The 15938-nt window shown below is 38.5% G+C and overlaps 1 protein-coding gene across 2 annotated transcripts in view; it reads left to right on the top strand.

Moving 5' to 3' along the window:
- The window catches only part of SH2D4B (SH2 domain containing 4B), a 124242-nt gene that overhangs the window by 31210 nt on the left and 77094 nt on the right, over window positions 1-15938 (top strand). The window lies entirely within an intron of this gene.

Raw genomic sequence — 15938 nt, 5'->3', positions numbered from 1 at the left:
AAAATCATGAATGAGTAAAATAACCTTTCAAAGTAAAATTGATTTTTATTTTATTTAGCTTTTTAAAATTTTAACATTTTTATTTTGAAGTAACTTTAGACTTACAGAAGAGTAGCAAAGTAGTTTAGAGAATCTCCATATATCCTTTATTTAACTTTCCCTAACTGATAATATTTTATCACCATAGTACATTAATCAAAACTAAGAAATTAACATGACCAATGAATTTTAATATATCAAATACAATAAATTCATTGATATGGTTTTAGGTTCTACATCGTAACTAACATTTAAGAAACTATCACTTGTTTGAGTTTTGGTATAGCATCAAAGAAGATGAGTCAATATCTGAAAAACTATCAGTTTTCTATTTTATTCTCTTTTATGACTACTATATAGCAAATTTTTTATATACTTCAACGAAAATTACCTATTGCAATGGAGTAAATGCAGAAACAGATGTAAGAATCAGCTGCTTTCTGCTAAGCTGGACATTAAACAGATTTGCAAAAATGTGAAACAAGGAAACTCTTCGAATGAAATATTTTTTGTTTTAGAACATATAGCTATTTTTCATAAAAATGTTATATATATTAGCGTGTAATGAATTTGACATTATTTCAAATAAATATTCAAAATTTTATCAGTTCTAATTCAAAATTTTATTAGTTCTAATTTTGAATATGCTGAATATTAAATATAATCCATAGACAAAACCTCTTTGAGAAACATATTTTTAAAGACTGTAAATGATCCTGAAAGCAAATTATTTGATAACCATTGCCCTAAAAGATATGTTGTATATGAGTTAACTTTTTTTACAATCTATTAGACTAGTACTATCTATATCTCCTATCTTTGAGAAAAATGAGAAAAATCATTATTCAAATGGTTTTATAGGGCTTATTTCTCTTACAGAACCCAGGAGAGAAAGACTGTTCTAGATAGTTGTAAGTTAATACATGTAAAATGTGTTGAAGCATGATGAGCAGATAGGCCCTCTGTAAATGTTAGCTGTTATCACTGCTTTTATTAATTGTTACATTTATTTGACAGTTATGTATATTCAAATATCTTCTCTCACTGGCCAGATTTTAATTATCTCTATGGTATGTTCTTTTTCTTGTGTATAGAAATTTTAGGCTTTAATCTGTATTCAAATTTATCAACATTGTCTCTTGTAGTTTATTCTTATTAAGTCTTGTAAAAGAAATTCTTCCCTTCTACAAAGTTATAATTGTATGCTTTCATATTTTCCTCTAAAAGTTTCCAAGTATCCCTTTTCACAAACTCATGAAACCTGTCTTATCAAGATCACCAGTGACTTCCACGTTGCTGAATTCAGTGGTCAATTATCAGTCTTCATCTCATCCACCCATCAGCAGCCTTTGACGTGGTTGATTTCTCCTTTAATTCCTGAGATTCTGTCTCACTTTGACTTCTGGGATAGGGCTCTCTTTTGATTGTTCACTTGCTTCACAGGCTTCTTTGTCCTTTTCTCCTTTCAGGGTTCTCTCCTAGTGTTGGGGTATCCTGGCTTCTGTCATTGGACCTCTTCTCTTTTCTTCCTATACTCACTCTCTACTTGCTTTCATCCAGTTTTGTGGCTTTAAATCCATAAACTGATGACTCCAAAAATTTATATATTTGTTTCACCCTCTCCTCTGAACTTTACTTCATCCAGTTGTTTACTGGATGTCTAATAAGCATTTCAAACTTAATCTGGCCAATACAGAAATGCTTTCTGCATGTTGTTCCTTGAATGTTCCCTATTTCAACAACATGACCATTCATTCTGTTAAGTTGAAAGAAAGGTGTTTTCTTGTTTTTTTTCTTTCACAATTCATAGCCAAAATTTAAACAAATGTTGCTTTTTCCTTTAGAGCCTATCCTAAATATTAATCACTTGACAGCTCTTCCACCAGTACCACCTTAGTACAAGAAACAGTCATTCTTCACCTGGAGTATCACATATGCTAATAGCCTACAAGTTTTCTTGCTCTCATTTGTTTACTATACAACTGGGAGAGTGAACATTTTGAAATAGAAATGAGATTGACACTTTCTGCACTCTCCACTTCAAATGACTTCTCCCTTTTTTAATTTTTAACTATATTTTATTGATTATGCTATTACAGTTGTCCCATTTTTTTCTCCCTTTTATTCCCCTCCACCCTGCACTCTCCCTCCCACCAGCATTCCCCCCACACAACCCCACTTAGTTCATGTCCATGGGTCCTACATATAAGTTCTTTGGTTTCTCCATTTCCTATACTATTCTTAACTCCCCCCTGATGTGTCTGTTTTGTACCTACCATTTATGCTATTCCCTGTGCCTTTTTCCCATTTTCTTCCTCCCACCTCCCTGCTGATAACCCTCCATGTAATCTCCATTTCTGTGATTCTATTCCTGTTCTAGTTGTTTGCTTTAGTTCATTTTTGTTGTTTTTTCAGGTTCAGTTGTTGATAGCTGTGAGTTTGATTTTATTTTACTGTTCATATTTTTTATCTTCTTTTTCTTAGATAACCCTTTAATATTTCATATAAAGAGGGCTTGGTGATGATGAACTCTTTTAACTTGACCTTATCTGGGAAGCACTTTATCTGCCCTTCCATTCTAAATGATAGCTTTGCTAGATAGAGTAATCTTGGATGTAGGTCCTTGCCTTTCATGACTCGGGATACTTCTTTCCAGCCCTTTCTTGCCTGTAAGGTTTATTTTGAGAAATCAGCTGACAGTTTTATGAAGACTCCTTTGTAGGTAACTGTCTCTTTTTCTCTTGCTTTTAAGATTCTCTCTTTGTCTTTAATCTTGGCTAATGTGATTATGATGTGTCTTTGTGTGTCCTTCCTTGGGTCCAACTTCTTTGGGACTCTCTGAACTTCCTGGACTCCCTGGAAGTCTATTTCCTTTGACAGATTGGGAAAGTTCTCCTCCATTATTTTTTCAAATAAGTTTTCAATTTCTTCCTCTTCTCCTTCTGGCACCCCTGTGATTTGGATGTTGGAATGTTTAAAGTTGTTCTGGACGTTCATAAGCCTCTCCTCATATTTTTGAATTCTTGTTTCTTTTTTCTGTTTTGGTTGAATATTTCTTTCTTCCTTCTGTTCCAACCTGTTGATTTGAGTCCAGGTTTCCTTCCCTTCAATGTTGGTTCCCTGTACATTTTCCTATATTTCATTTTGGATAGCCTTCACTTTTTCTTCTATTTTGTGACCATACTCAACTCTTCCTGTGAGCATTCTGATTACCAACGTTTTGAACTCTGCATCTGATAGGTTGGCTATCTCCTCGTTGCTTAGGTTTTTTTCTGGAGTTTTGATCTGTTCTTTCATTTGGGCTATAGTTTTTGTCTTGGTGCAGCTGTTACATATCAGGAGCAGAGCCTTAGTTATTCACCGGGGGTGGGGGGCAACCCACTTCATTGTGTTGTGGTGCTGTATTTGAGGTAGGGGGTCAGAGAGGGAACAATGCTGCTTGCTTGGCTCTCATCATGCTTTAAATCACTTCCCTACTACCCACAAGCAAATTGGGCCCGTCTAGCACTGATTCCTGGGTGAATGGGTTTGTGTATGTTCTAGGACCCTGTGGGTCTCTCCAACAAACTTTCCTGTGAGCCTGTGAGTTTCTCCCACCACTGCAACCCCCACAAGTTTTACAGCCAGAGGTTTTGAGGCTTTCTTTTCCTGTGCTGGAATTCTGAGTTGTGTGGTCTGTCTTGCTCTCAATTTGTTTCTCCCAATTTATCCTGATGCAAATGTGAGACTGCCAGCTGCTGCCTCACCCACCCGTTCCTCTTGCTGCTGCCTTGCCACATGTCCTCTCTGCCTTGGCTGCATGTCTCTGCCCCTCCTACCAGTCTGGATTAATGTTTCTTCTCTAGTTCCTTGGTTTTCAGACTTCCATATAGTTCAATTTTCTGGCAATTCTGGTTGTTTTTTTTGTTTTAAATTTGTTGCTGTCCTTCTTTTGCTTGTGTGAGGAGGCAAAGTCTATCCACTATGCCTCCATCTTGGCTGGAAGTTCTAATGGTTACTCATCTCATAAAGAATAAACTGCAAAGTTCATACCAGGGCCAACAAATTCCAACATGATTGGTCCTGCCACTGCCCTCCAACTTCATTTCCAGTTCTTCTTGCCCACTCTGTGACAGCCAAAATAGCCTTCTTGTTTATTGAGCTTGTCAAGCACATTACCAGTCCCTGTCTTCAATGAAAATCCTGTTCAGGCCTGCATTTACTTTGGAAGGATCCCCCTTCCTTTCTAGGGGCCACAATCCTGGTGACCACTATTTGCTTCAAGACCCACATGGAAGCCTGAGGCTCCCACCATGCTCATTGTTTCTTGTATTTCCATATAAGAAATATATACAGGCATTTCTTATAAATCAATGTATCTTTCTTTTTATTTTGTATCTACTATTATTATATGTTTGGAGAAGAGAGGTATGTCTTCTTGGGGACATCAAAAACAAAAGCCTTAAGCCTGTAAGTTTTGAGTTCACTATTACTTGTGCTCATATTTTTTGGGCCTCATTTTCCTTTCTAAATAATGTGTAATTTTAGTTTTGATTTCCTCTAAGATTCCTGAGTTATCAAGGAGAGATTTTCTTGATTATAGAGTAGTTAACATTTTTAATGTTTCTTTTCCCCCATTGATTTCTAATTTTTGTATTTTTATTTGAGAATATGGCCTGTAATCTTTCTCATAATTGCAAGTCTAAAATGAATAAAATATATTCTCAGTATTAAAGAGCAAAGTTTTTAGATATTAAATAAAATTTGTTTATTGTATTATTAATTTAAAAAATTTATTTGATCTACCAAGTTCTGAAGTAAACATAGTAAAACTCCCCACCATGTGTATTTATACATTTTCAAATTCTCCTGGCATTGTTAGGAGTTTTTGTTTTATGCAGTTGTTTGCTATGTTGTATGTTGTATAAAGTTTTATGACTGTTATATCTTCTTTGTGGGTTGTATCTTTTATTGTCACATAGTATCCTTCTTTGTCTGGTTTAAGACATTTGTCCTTGAATTTTCTCTGTCTGACACTGTCACTTTTGCTTGTCTTTGTACCATCTATTGCCCCCTACCTCTTTATTTTCAACCTTTTACTTTTTAAAAATGTGTTATATTTAAATAGTACACAATTAGATTTTATTTTTAATCACATGTGATAGGTTCAGATTTTTAATTGAGGAATTAATTTTGTTCAGTCTTCATGTTAATAAGTATACTTTATTTTTTAAAAAAATTTATTTTGCCCTGGCTGGTGTAGCTCAATGGATTGAGTGCGGGCTGCGAACCAGGCATCACAGGTTCGATTCTCAGTCAAGGCACATGCCTAGGTTGCAGGCCATGCCCCCAGCAACTGCACATTGATGTCTCTCTCTCTCTCTCTCTCTTTCTTCTTCCCTTTCCTCTCTAAAAATAAATAAATAAAATCTTTAAAAATTTTTTATTTTAATCATTGTTCAAGTACAGTTTTCTGCCTTTTACTCCCATTCCAGCCCGCCCACCCATTCCTCCCCACTTCCCTCCCATTACCCACCCCCCCCATTTTTTGTCCATGTGTCCTTTAAATTTGTTCCTGTAAACCCTTCCCATTCTCCTCTGAAATTCCCTCTTCTCTCCCCTCTGGTCACTGTCAGCCTGTCCTCTATTTCAGTGTCTTTGACTATATTTTGCTTGTTTCTTTGTTTTTTTTTTTTTTTTGTTTAGATACCTGTTAAAGGTGAGATCATATGGTATTTGTCTTTCACTGCCTGGCTTATTTCGCTTGGCATAATGCCTTCCAGCTCCATCCATGCTGTTGCAAAGGGTAGGAGCTCCTTCTTTCTTTCTGCCGCATAGAATTCCATTGTGTAAATGTACCATAGTTTTTTGATCCATTCATTTACTGATGGGCATCTAGGTTACTTCCAGCACTTAGCTATTGTAAATTGCGCTGCTGTGAACATCGGGGTGCAAAGGTTCTTTTGTATTGGTGTTTTAGGGTTGTTAGTATATAGTCCCAGCAGTGGAATTGCTGAGGCAAAAGGCAGATCCATTTTTAGTTTTCTGAGGAAATTCCAAACTGTTTTCCATAGTGGTTGTACCAGTCTGTAGTCCCACCAACAGTGCACTAGGGTCCCCTTTTCTCCACAACCTCTCCAACACTTGTTGTTTGTTGCTTTGTTTATGATGGCCATTCTCACCAGTGTGAAGTGGTATATCACTGTGGTTTTAATTTGCATCTCTCTGATAGCTAGCGATATTGAACATCGTTTCATGTGTCTTTGGATCCTCTGTGTGTCCTCCTTGGAGAAGTGTATGTTGAAGTCCTTTGCCCATTTTTTAATTGGGTTGCTTGTCTTCTTAGAGTGCAGTCTTGTAAGTTCTTTATATATTTTGGAGATTAAACCATTGTCTGAGGTATCGTTGGTGAATATGTTTTCCCATACAGTTGGCTCTCTTTTTATTTTGATGAGGTCCCATTTGTTTATTCTTTCCTTTGTGTCCCTTGCTCTAGGGGACATGTCAGTAAAAAAGTTTCTTCGTGAAATATATGAGATTTTCCTACCTACGTTCTCCTCTAGAACTTTAATGGTGTCATGGTTTATATTTAAGTGTTTTATCCACTTAAATATAAGTGAATTTATTTTTGAATTTATTTTTGTGTAAGGTGTAAGTTGGTGCTCAAGTTTCATTTTTTTGCACATAGCTGTCCAGTTCTCCCAACACCATTTGTTGAAGAGGCTATTTTTACTCCATTATATGTTGCTGACCCCTTTGTCAAATATTAATTGACCATAGAGACTTGGGTTTATTTCTGGGCTCTCTGTTCTGTTCCATTGGTCCATGTGCCTGTTTTTATGCCAGTACCAAGCTGTTTTGATTACACTGGACTTGTAGTATAGTTTAGTGTCAGGTATTGTGATCCCTCCTACTTTACTCTTCTTTCTCAAAATTGTAGCAGCTATTCGGGGTCGTTTATGGTTCCATATAAATTTTTGAAGTGTTTGTTTTATGTCTGTGAAATAAGCCATTGGTACTTTAATAGGTATTGCATTGAATGTGTAAATTGCTTTGTGTAGTATGAACATTTTGATGATATTAATTCTTCCAATCTATGAACACGGTATATGTTTTCATTTGTTTGTGTCTTCCTTGATTTCCTTCCTCAGTGTTGTGTAGTTTTCTGAATACAGGTCTTTTACGTCTTTGGTTTGGTTTATTCCTAGGTATTTTATTTTTCTTTTTGCTATTTCAAATGGGATTTTCTTCTTGGTTTCTGCTGTTTCATTGTTGGTGTACAGAAATGCCTTTGATGTCTGGATATTGACTTTGTATCCCACTGTTTTGCCAAATTCATTTATTAGGTCAAGCAGTTTTTTGGTGGAGTCTATAGGATTTTCTATGTACACTATCATGTCATCTGCAAACAGTGACAGTTTTGTTTCCTCCTTTCCGATTTGGATGCCTTTTATTTCTTTTTCTTGTCTGATCGCTGTGGCTAAAACTTCCAGTACTATATTGAATAGAAGTGGTGAAAGTGGACAGCCTTTTCTTGTTCCTGATCTTAGTGGAAAAGATTTTAAGTTATGCCCATTGAGTATGATGTTGGCTGTAGGTCTCATATATGACCTTTATTATGTTGCGGAATGCTTCCTCTATTCCCACTTTGCTGAGTGTTTTTATCATAAATGGGTGCTGTACCTTATCAAATGCTTTTTCTGCGTCTATTGATATGATCATGTGGTTTTTGTCTTTGCTTTTGTTTATGTGATGTATTACATTTACTGATTTGCGAATGTTGTACCATCCTTGCATCCCTGGGATGAGTCCCACTTGGTCATGATGTATGATCTTTTTAATGTATTGTTGGATGTGGTTTGCCAGTATTTTGTTGGGGATTTTAGCATCAATGTTCAACAGTGATATTGGCCTGAAGTTTTCTTTCTTTGTTGTGTCTTTACCTGTTTTTGGAAAGGATGATGTTGGCCTCATAAAAAGAGTTTGGGAGTCTTCCATCACTTTGGATTTTTTGGAATAGTCTGTGAAGGATAGGGGTTAGCTCTTCCTTAAATGCTTTGTAGAATTCTCCTGTGAAACCATCTGGTCGGGGGCTTTTGTGTGTTGTGAGTTTTTTGATTACTGCTTCAATTTCGTCTGCTGTTCTTGGTCTGTTCAGGCTTTCTGCTTCTGTTTCATTGAGTTTTGGAAGATTATATTTTTCTAGAAATTTTTCCATTTCACCTAGGTTTTAAAATTTCTTGGCATATAGTTCTTTGTAGCTATTTCTTACAATCCTTTGTATTTCTTTGGTATCAGTTGTAATCTCTCCTCTTTCATTTCTGATTGTGCTTATTTGGGTTCTCTCTCTCTCTCTTTTTGATGAGTCTGCTTAAAGTCTTGTCAATTTTGTTATCTTTTCAAAGAACCAGCTCCTGGATTCATTGATCCTTAGAATTGTGCTTTTAGTCTCTATGTTATTTAATTCTGCTCTGATCTTGGTCATTTCTTTCCTTCTGCTTGCTCTAGGCTGTCTTTGTTGTTGTTCCTCGAGTTCTTGTAGATGTAGGGTTAGGTTGTTTGTTTGAAATATTTCTATCTTTTTTAGGTATGCCTGTACTTCTATGAACTTCCCTCTCAGGACTGCCTTCACTGTGTCCCATAAGTTTTGGGTTGTTATGAGTTAATTTTCATTTGTTTCCAGAAACATTTTGATTTCTTCCCTAATTTTATTCTTGACCCATTCATTGTTTAATAGCATGCTATTTAATCTCCATGATTTTGAGTGTTTTGGTTTTTTTTTCCTTGGGGTTGGTTTCTATTTTCAGTCCCTTGTGATCTGAGAAAATGCTTGGTAGGATTTCAATTTTCTTGAAATTGTTGAGGCTTGTTTTGTGTCCTATCATGTGGTCTGTCTTTGAAAATGTTCCATGTACATTTGAAAAGAATGTGTATTTAGCTTCTTTTGGATGGAGGGCCCTGTATATATCAGTTAAGTCCATTTCATCTAGGGTATTGTTCAATGCCACGATATCTTTGATGATATTTTGTTTGGAAGATATGTCCATTTTTGACAGTTGGGTGTTAAAATCCCCTACTATAATTGTGTTGCTGTCCATATCTTTCTTGAAGTCTTCTAAAGTTTTCTTTATGTATTTGGGTGCTCCTATGTTGGGTGCATATATATTTACAATATTTATGTCTTCTTGGTGGATTATTCCCTTGAGTATTATGAAGTCACCTTCTTGGGCTCTCTTTATGGCCCTTTTTTTGAAGTCTATTTTGTCTGATGTGAGTATTTCTACCCTGCCTTTTTTTTTTCCTGTCCGTTTGCTTGGAGTATTTGTTTCCAGCCCTTCATTTTCAGCCTGTGCAGGTCTTTTATCCTGAGGCGAGTCTCTTGTAGGCAGCATATGTGTGGGTCATGTTTTCTTATTCATTCAGCTATTCTATGTCTTTTTATTGGAACATTTAATCCATTTACGTTTAAGGTTATTATTGATAGTTACTTATTCATTGCAATTTATGTACATGTGTTCCTTTCTCTCTCTCTCTCCTTTTCTTTTCTTAAAGAAATCCCTTTAGCATCTCTTGCAGAGCTGGTTTGGTGGAGGTATATTCTTTTAGACTTCTTTTGTCTGAGAAGGTTCTTATTTGGTGTTCTGTCTTGATGAAGAGTCTTGCTGGGTAAAGTAGCCTGGGTTGCAGACCTCTGGTTCTCATTACTTTGAATATTTCTTGCTATTGTCTTCTGGCTTGGAGTGTTTCCATTGAGAAGTCAGCTGTTAGCCTTATTGGGGCTCCCTTGTATGTTACTTTCTTTTTCTCCCTTGCTGCCTTTAAGATTCTTTGTCTTGAAATATTGCCATTTTAATTATGATGTGTCTTGAGGTGGGCCTTGGTGTGTTCCTCTTGATTGGGACTCTCTGTGTTTCCTGGATTTGTGTGACTTTTTCTCTCCTCAAAGTAGGAAAGTTTTCCATCATTACTTTTTCAAATAGGTTTTCTCTTTCTTGCTGTTCTTCTCCTTTGGCTATGCCTATTATATGGATATTATTACGTTTCATATTGTCTTGCATTTCTCTTAATCCCTCTTCATTCTTTCTGAGTGTCTTTTCCTTTTCTTGCTCTTTCTGGGTGTTTTTTTCTACTTTGTTCTCCAATTCACTGATCTAGTTTTCTGCTTCATTGATCCTGCTTTTCATTCCTTCTACTGTGTTCTTCAGTTCAGAAATTGTATTCTTCATTTCCTCTTGGCCCTTGTTGATAGTTTCTATTTCCTTTTTCATGTTTATATAGTTTCCAGTGAGATCATTGTAGCTTCCCTATAGTTTCTGGTAGCTCATGGTGAGCTCATTGGGCTTCCTGATAATCATTGTTTTGAACTTAATATCTAATAGTTGAGTTGCCTCTGTTTCATTTAGCGTTCTTTCTGAGGCTTTCTTTTTTCCCTTCACTTGGGGATTGTTTCTTTGTCTTCTTATTGTTTGTAAGAGTCTTCTTGTTAGCCTCAGCTTTTTAAATTGATCTGTTCTGGTTCCCTGTGAATATGGTGTGAACTTCTGTGGTAGAATATCTATGAGATTCAGTGATGCAGTCTTCTTCGGGTATCCTAGTGTTCACAGCTTCCCCCTACTCTTTTTTGTGATCAGTTGGAGTAGTAAGGCATAATGGTTTAAGACAGCAAGACAGTATTCTATGATATTTATAGTAGCAGCCAGTAGAGAAGAGATGGGAGATCCTTTGGCTACGTATAGTGTTAACCGTGATCTTCCACCCTACTAGCCACGTTTTGGAAAGGATGGAAAGAAGGTAAGACTCTTATTGTGGAGGAAAGGATTGTTAGTTGGATCTAGAAAGCTGTGAGGCTGTGGTAGGTCAGATTCTTAGGTAGGGTGGGAATAAAGAATAGTAAATAGGAGTAGTGTGTAAAAGAATAGAGGTAACCCCTACAATAATACAGTTCAGGAAGTTGCAAAGTGGGCTGAGATCTGGGAGGGGTGTTGTGTAGTATTTACAATTGTATGAAATAGGTCTTATTTATAGTAATATTAAAGCAACAATCATGTGGCAGAATCTATAAGATCTAGATAACAAGAATAAGGAGTATAGAACCTTGAGTGGTGTACTAATGGAACACAAATGAAGGACAGTAAATTAGCAACACAGTGTGAATAAAATAACAGGGGAAACCTATCAAACAACAGTATAACCAGCCAAGCAAAGAAGATTATACAGAAAGAAAAAGAATACCAAAATACTATTAAAATAAAAAATGTCAGAAAAATGAGAAAAAGATAATACAAATTTGCAGTAACTTGTAGGCTCAGAAAAAAAAGGAAAAAATCAGAAGATGGAATGCAGGAGAGATAAATTTGGAGTGGAAGTTATAACACTAGGATGAAAGAAGAGAAACATAAGGAATTGAGAGATATAAAAATAATAAAAATTAAAAAAAATAAAAAGTTACTTAAAAAACAAGATAAAATCAGACAATCAAACAACAACAGCCAAAAAAAGCCCTCTTGTTGGTTCTAATTGGCCAAACCAGTTTTTCTGGTCTTGCTGGCTTCAGCAGGCTGAGGGGTGATTGGAATGCTTTTCACTCTTTGCAGTCAGAACTCAGTCAGTCTCTCACATACTGTCCCCAGGGTTATCCCTGAGCTCTCCCTAGAGCTGATCTGATGCCTTCCTGTAGGGCCCTGGGTGTGGGTGTGGGTGCTCCCAAGCTCGCTCTCTGGAGCTTACTGCCCTCTGGAGCTCACTGCCGCGGTTTCCTGGGTGCTGGGACCTGAAGAGTGCCTGCGCCTTTCCGGGTTCATGGTGTAAGCTCTGGGGATCGAAAGGGGTCATGCCCTTCCCCCAATTTCACCGCCACAAGCTCTATGTTCTTGCAAACTACCGGCATCTTTTCTGGGTTCACGGTGTCAGCTCCGGGGATCACGAGGGGTTGTGCCCCTCCCCCAGTTTTCCCCCTGCGGGCCCCAGGAACTCATGAAGCACCTCATCTTTTCCGGGTTCACTGTGTGAGAGTCAGGAATCCCCAAGGGGCACGTGCTTCCCCGAGTTCACCACCGCAGGCTCCAGAAACCCACAAATACCCGTGCCCTTTCCTTGTTCAGGCCTGTGGGGCCTGGGTCTTCCACAGAACCACACTCTCACTAGGTTGGGGGTGTGGGCGCATGGCCAGGCCACCCTTGGTCCTGCAGGCTGGGGCACTCACTCTTTCCAGGGCTACGCTTGGGTGCTTGCAGCCCCTGTGTGATTGTCTCTCAGCCTCACTTCCCTCTCTGGGCCTTCAAGCAACAAGGCCTCTCCCAATGCTGCTCAATCCTTGTTGTCTCAGGAGGGAGCAGTGACTCGGCTCTCCCGGGTGCTGTGAGGCAGACCAGGGAGCACTGGGCCTGGGGTCTGCAACCTCCCTGGTCCCCATACTGATCCCTGGGCCCTTATTATCCTTAAGCAGTCTCCTTACTGTCTGGTTTTTCAATGTCTGCTATAATTTTTAATGTCCTGTTTTCATAACTGTTGCGATATTGTTGGCCCCTTGCTCTGTTCCTCCACAGATCAGCCAGTTTCTCTTCCATGCATAGAGGAAGGGGAATACACTCCCTCATACAACGCCGCCATCTTCCTGCCACCAATAAGTATACTTTCAGTTTAGGGCTTCTGTGTTATTTTGTGTTTGCTATCTGTTTCAGTTAGGGATGTGATTGACTATAAATAACAATACATAACAGTTGTTTAATAACATAAAACTTTCATATTTATATTATATTTTAATAATTATAGAACTTTATTCTTTGATGTTCTTTATTTTTCTCAAATGACAAGAAATCTGGAGATGAACTGCCAGATGGCTATTAATGAACACCAATGGATAGTATTGGTTTATCTGCTCAACAAGATCATCAGTGGCCATCTCCTTCTATCTTCCTGCTTACTCATCCTTAGTTTGTGGCTTTCTTCCTCCTGGTTGCAAAGTCTTTCAGCAACTCTGGGCATCGCTTCCACATTACAGGGAGGAAGACAGAGGTGAAATAAAAGAACAAAGGGTGAAGGGGTTTCTCCTAAGGAGTCTACATTTTATTTGGAGAAAGAAACCCTTTCACTGGAACTTCTTTCTACATCTACTTTGTCAAAAACAGAGATATCTGATCACTTCTAGATCAATCATTTGCCAATAAGAATCAGATTCCATGACAGGTTTAGACCAATGTGATATGTCTTTTGAGGTTGGGATAGAAACTTGCCTCTCCTGAAACTGAGGGTTCTCTGTTACTCCCTGAAAAAATTGGGGTTTCCTATAAGGGAGGGAGGTGGGCTGGAATGGATGGTAGGTAGGTAATTGACAGTGCCTGCTTAATAGCTACATATTTTTGTTTTCTTTTTTCTTTTTTTTCTTTTTACTTAGTTTTGCAGAATTGGTAAGCCTCTTATTTACTTTCTCCCACTATTAATTTGGAAGTTTTATAATTCTAGTAGTGGTTTTCTTCCTGTTCATATCAGTCATAATTAAACCAGTGTTCCTCTATTACTATGTTGCTTTTAACATCTAAAAATAACAATGTTCTTCTATATTAGTCAAGGGAATTAATGCTGCCTTCTGCAACTGATTAACCCATGATGTTTCAATGGGTTAATACAATGGAGGTCTATTTCTGAATATATCGCAGTTTAAGGTGGATTGGGTATCTCTTCTCTGTGATTTGCTTTGCTTTCTTCTTGCAATTTCACCATCTTGGAGTAATTTATTTCCAGCTGGGTGGATGAGCAACATAATGTGGCCAAGGTACACCAACTGCAAACAGCCTCAGCCTGAAAGTGGCACAAATCACTTCCCCTGATATTCCACAGACTAAAACTCAGTCACATGGCCCCATGGAACTGAAGGGAAGCCCAGAAAAGTAGTTATCTACTGAGTTCAGGAAGAGGAAATGGGGTTCTGGACATAGCAAGTCACTTACAAATTGTCATTGTGGTCACTCACATTTTTTTCTTATCCTCCATGTAAATACATTCACTCCTTCAGGTTGGCACCCTGAAGTCACATCCAGTCATTGCACCCAGCCCCGAGTCTGCAAAGGTTCTGTATTCATCTGTATAAGGTCTGGATGTGACTAAGACATGTCACTTAAACACTCTCCTCCCCCATATTTAAGACACAGTGTACAGTGGTAAATTAGGGTCACAATATTCATTGTGGAGAAGGGAGAATGTGAGCCCCACTCAGTTGCTTGTCTGTGGCATTCCAGAAGTCCTATAGGTCAGATTCTGTGAAGTTCCCCTGCTCTGGCAGTGAAAGGACAGCCTTAAGTGGATGCTGACTGCACCCTTGAGGAGGCTCCTCCTTGCTCTTTATTCCCCTTGGCCTCATCTGAAGTGAGTGTTGAGGATCATGCTCTCGTTGGACCAGCACAGTCTTTGAAACCAGCCTCCTGGCCATTGAAAGTGGTGTTTAAGTCCTGAACAATCAAAGGCTTTTAAGTTCAGACTAAAAAAATTAGGAGGCTTCTGATCTGTTTGCTTCAATGTCCCAGTACAACATCTACAGTTTATTTCTAGACATGTTTCACAAATTGTCTATACCTCTTTTCCTTTTTACCTCTATGCCTCTCCCTTTCAACTGAAGAGTACCTGCCTTAGGCTCTTTGTAAAAATAAGTGCGAGAGATTGCACTCTTAATGTGCTTGTGTTAGCCTGGCTCCCCTGTAGAGCAGAGATAAGGATGAGATTAAACACACAAGGGTTTTACTAAGGAAGTGCCTGTAAGGTGAGAAAGGACAGGGTGCTATAGGAGGTGGGGAGAGCCATCGCATTGCAGTGCAAGTCTGACTTTGAGTGATGGGGACCAGAACTGTCAGGTTGGATGGAGGTGTTCTAGGCAGACATGCAATCCAAGGAAGGTTTGTCAAGGCCTTAGGGAAGTTGCCCGTCAGAAGAGTCTGGTGTCTCCCAGGAATGAGCCTGCCATGCTCAGTCAAAGCTGCCTCTGTGAAGCATGGCTTTGGGCAAACACAAGAGCATAGGAACTGGAATGCTTCATCAATTATGCTCCCTGTAGCTGGATATCTGGAGCACATTCTCATGGAAGCCACAGTGCTCTTTACCCAGGTCACTTAACTCCCCTTACAAGTCTATGGGGCTTTGTTTTGCAGAACCTTTAAAAATCCTATCTCCTGCAATTTGGGCCCTAGAAGGAGGTGGTTTTCCAAATCTTACAAAGTCCCACATTTCTGTATTCTATTTCCTTTCATTTCTCCTTGCAAAGCACTCAATTCTTTCTTGAACTAATTTCTTTCTCCAAACACCTTGCCAAACACAATCACTAGCAACCAACACACACTACCAATGTTCTATTTTACACTCTCTTAGAGTGACAGGTTAAGAGGGCATGAGGATCTGCCTTTTATAGTGTCTGAAAATTTTACCAAAAGTTTTCCTCCTACATAACACAGATCTCCAGCAATTTAGCCTACTAAACATCACTCAACACCCAACTGCTAAGGCAGTGACCGACAGTGTATGTCTTTGTTTCAGCAGTACCCTACTTTTGGGATAGATTTCCATTTTAGTCATGGTAATCAATAGAATCTATTGAAACAGGAAAACTGAAAAAATCTCAGTGGCTTAATACAACACAGGTAAAGTTCCTGCTCATGTTACAGGTGGTTGTTGCTTGGAGACTCAGGGGCCTAGCTACTTCATCTTGCAACTCTATAATCTCCAATTCCTTATTTTTAGCAAGTAGGCAGGAGGGGTGGGAGCTGGAGAGGAAGAAAAGAGGGGGGAGGAAAGAGGAGAGAAAAGAAGGCTCACTGGCTCCTAACTGCCTTGGTCCAAGAGAGACACAAATCATTTTCTTCAGAGAGTGCTGCACTCTGCTAAAGATGTCAGGGGCACTTGGTCTCAGACACCAGTTCTAGATTTGGACACCTGCT

Source organism: Phyllostomus discolor, chromosome 5 (genome assembly GCF_004126475.2).
Source record: "Phyllostomus discolor isolate MPI-MPIP mPhyDis1 chromosome 5, mPhyDis1.pri.v3, whole genome shotgun sequence".
In the NCBI taxonomy this organism is placed as follows: domain Eukaryota; kingdom Metazoa; phylum Chordata; class Mammalia; order Chiroptera; family Phyllostomidae; genus Phyllostomus; species Phyllostomus discolor.
Note: the sequence above shows the minus strand (reverse complement) of the source record. Positions and strands in the feature narration are given on the sequence as shown.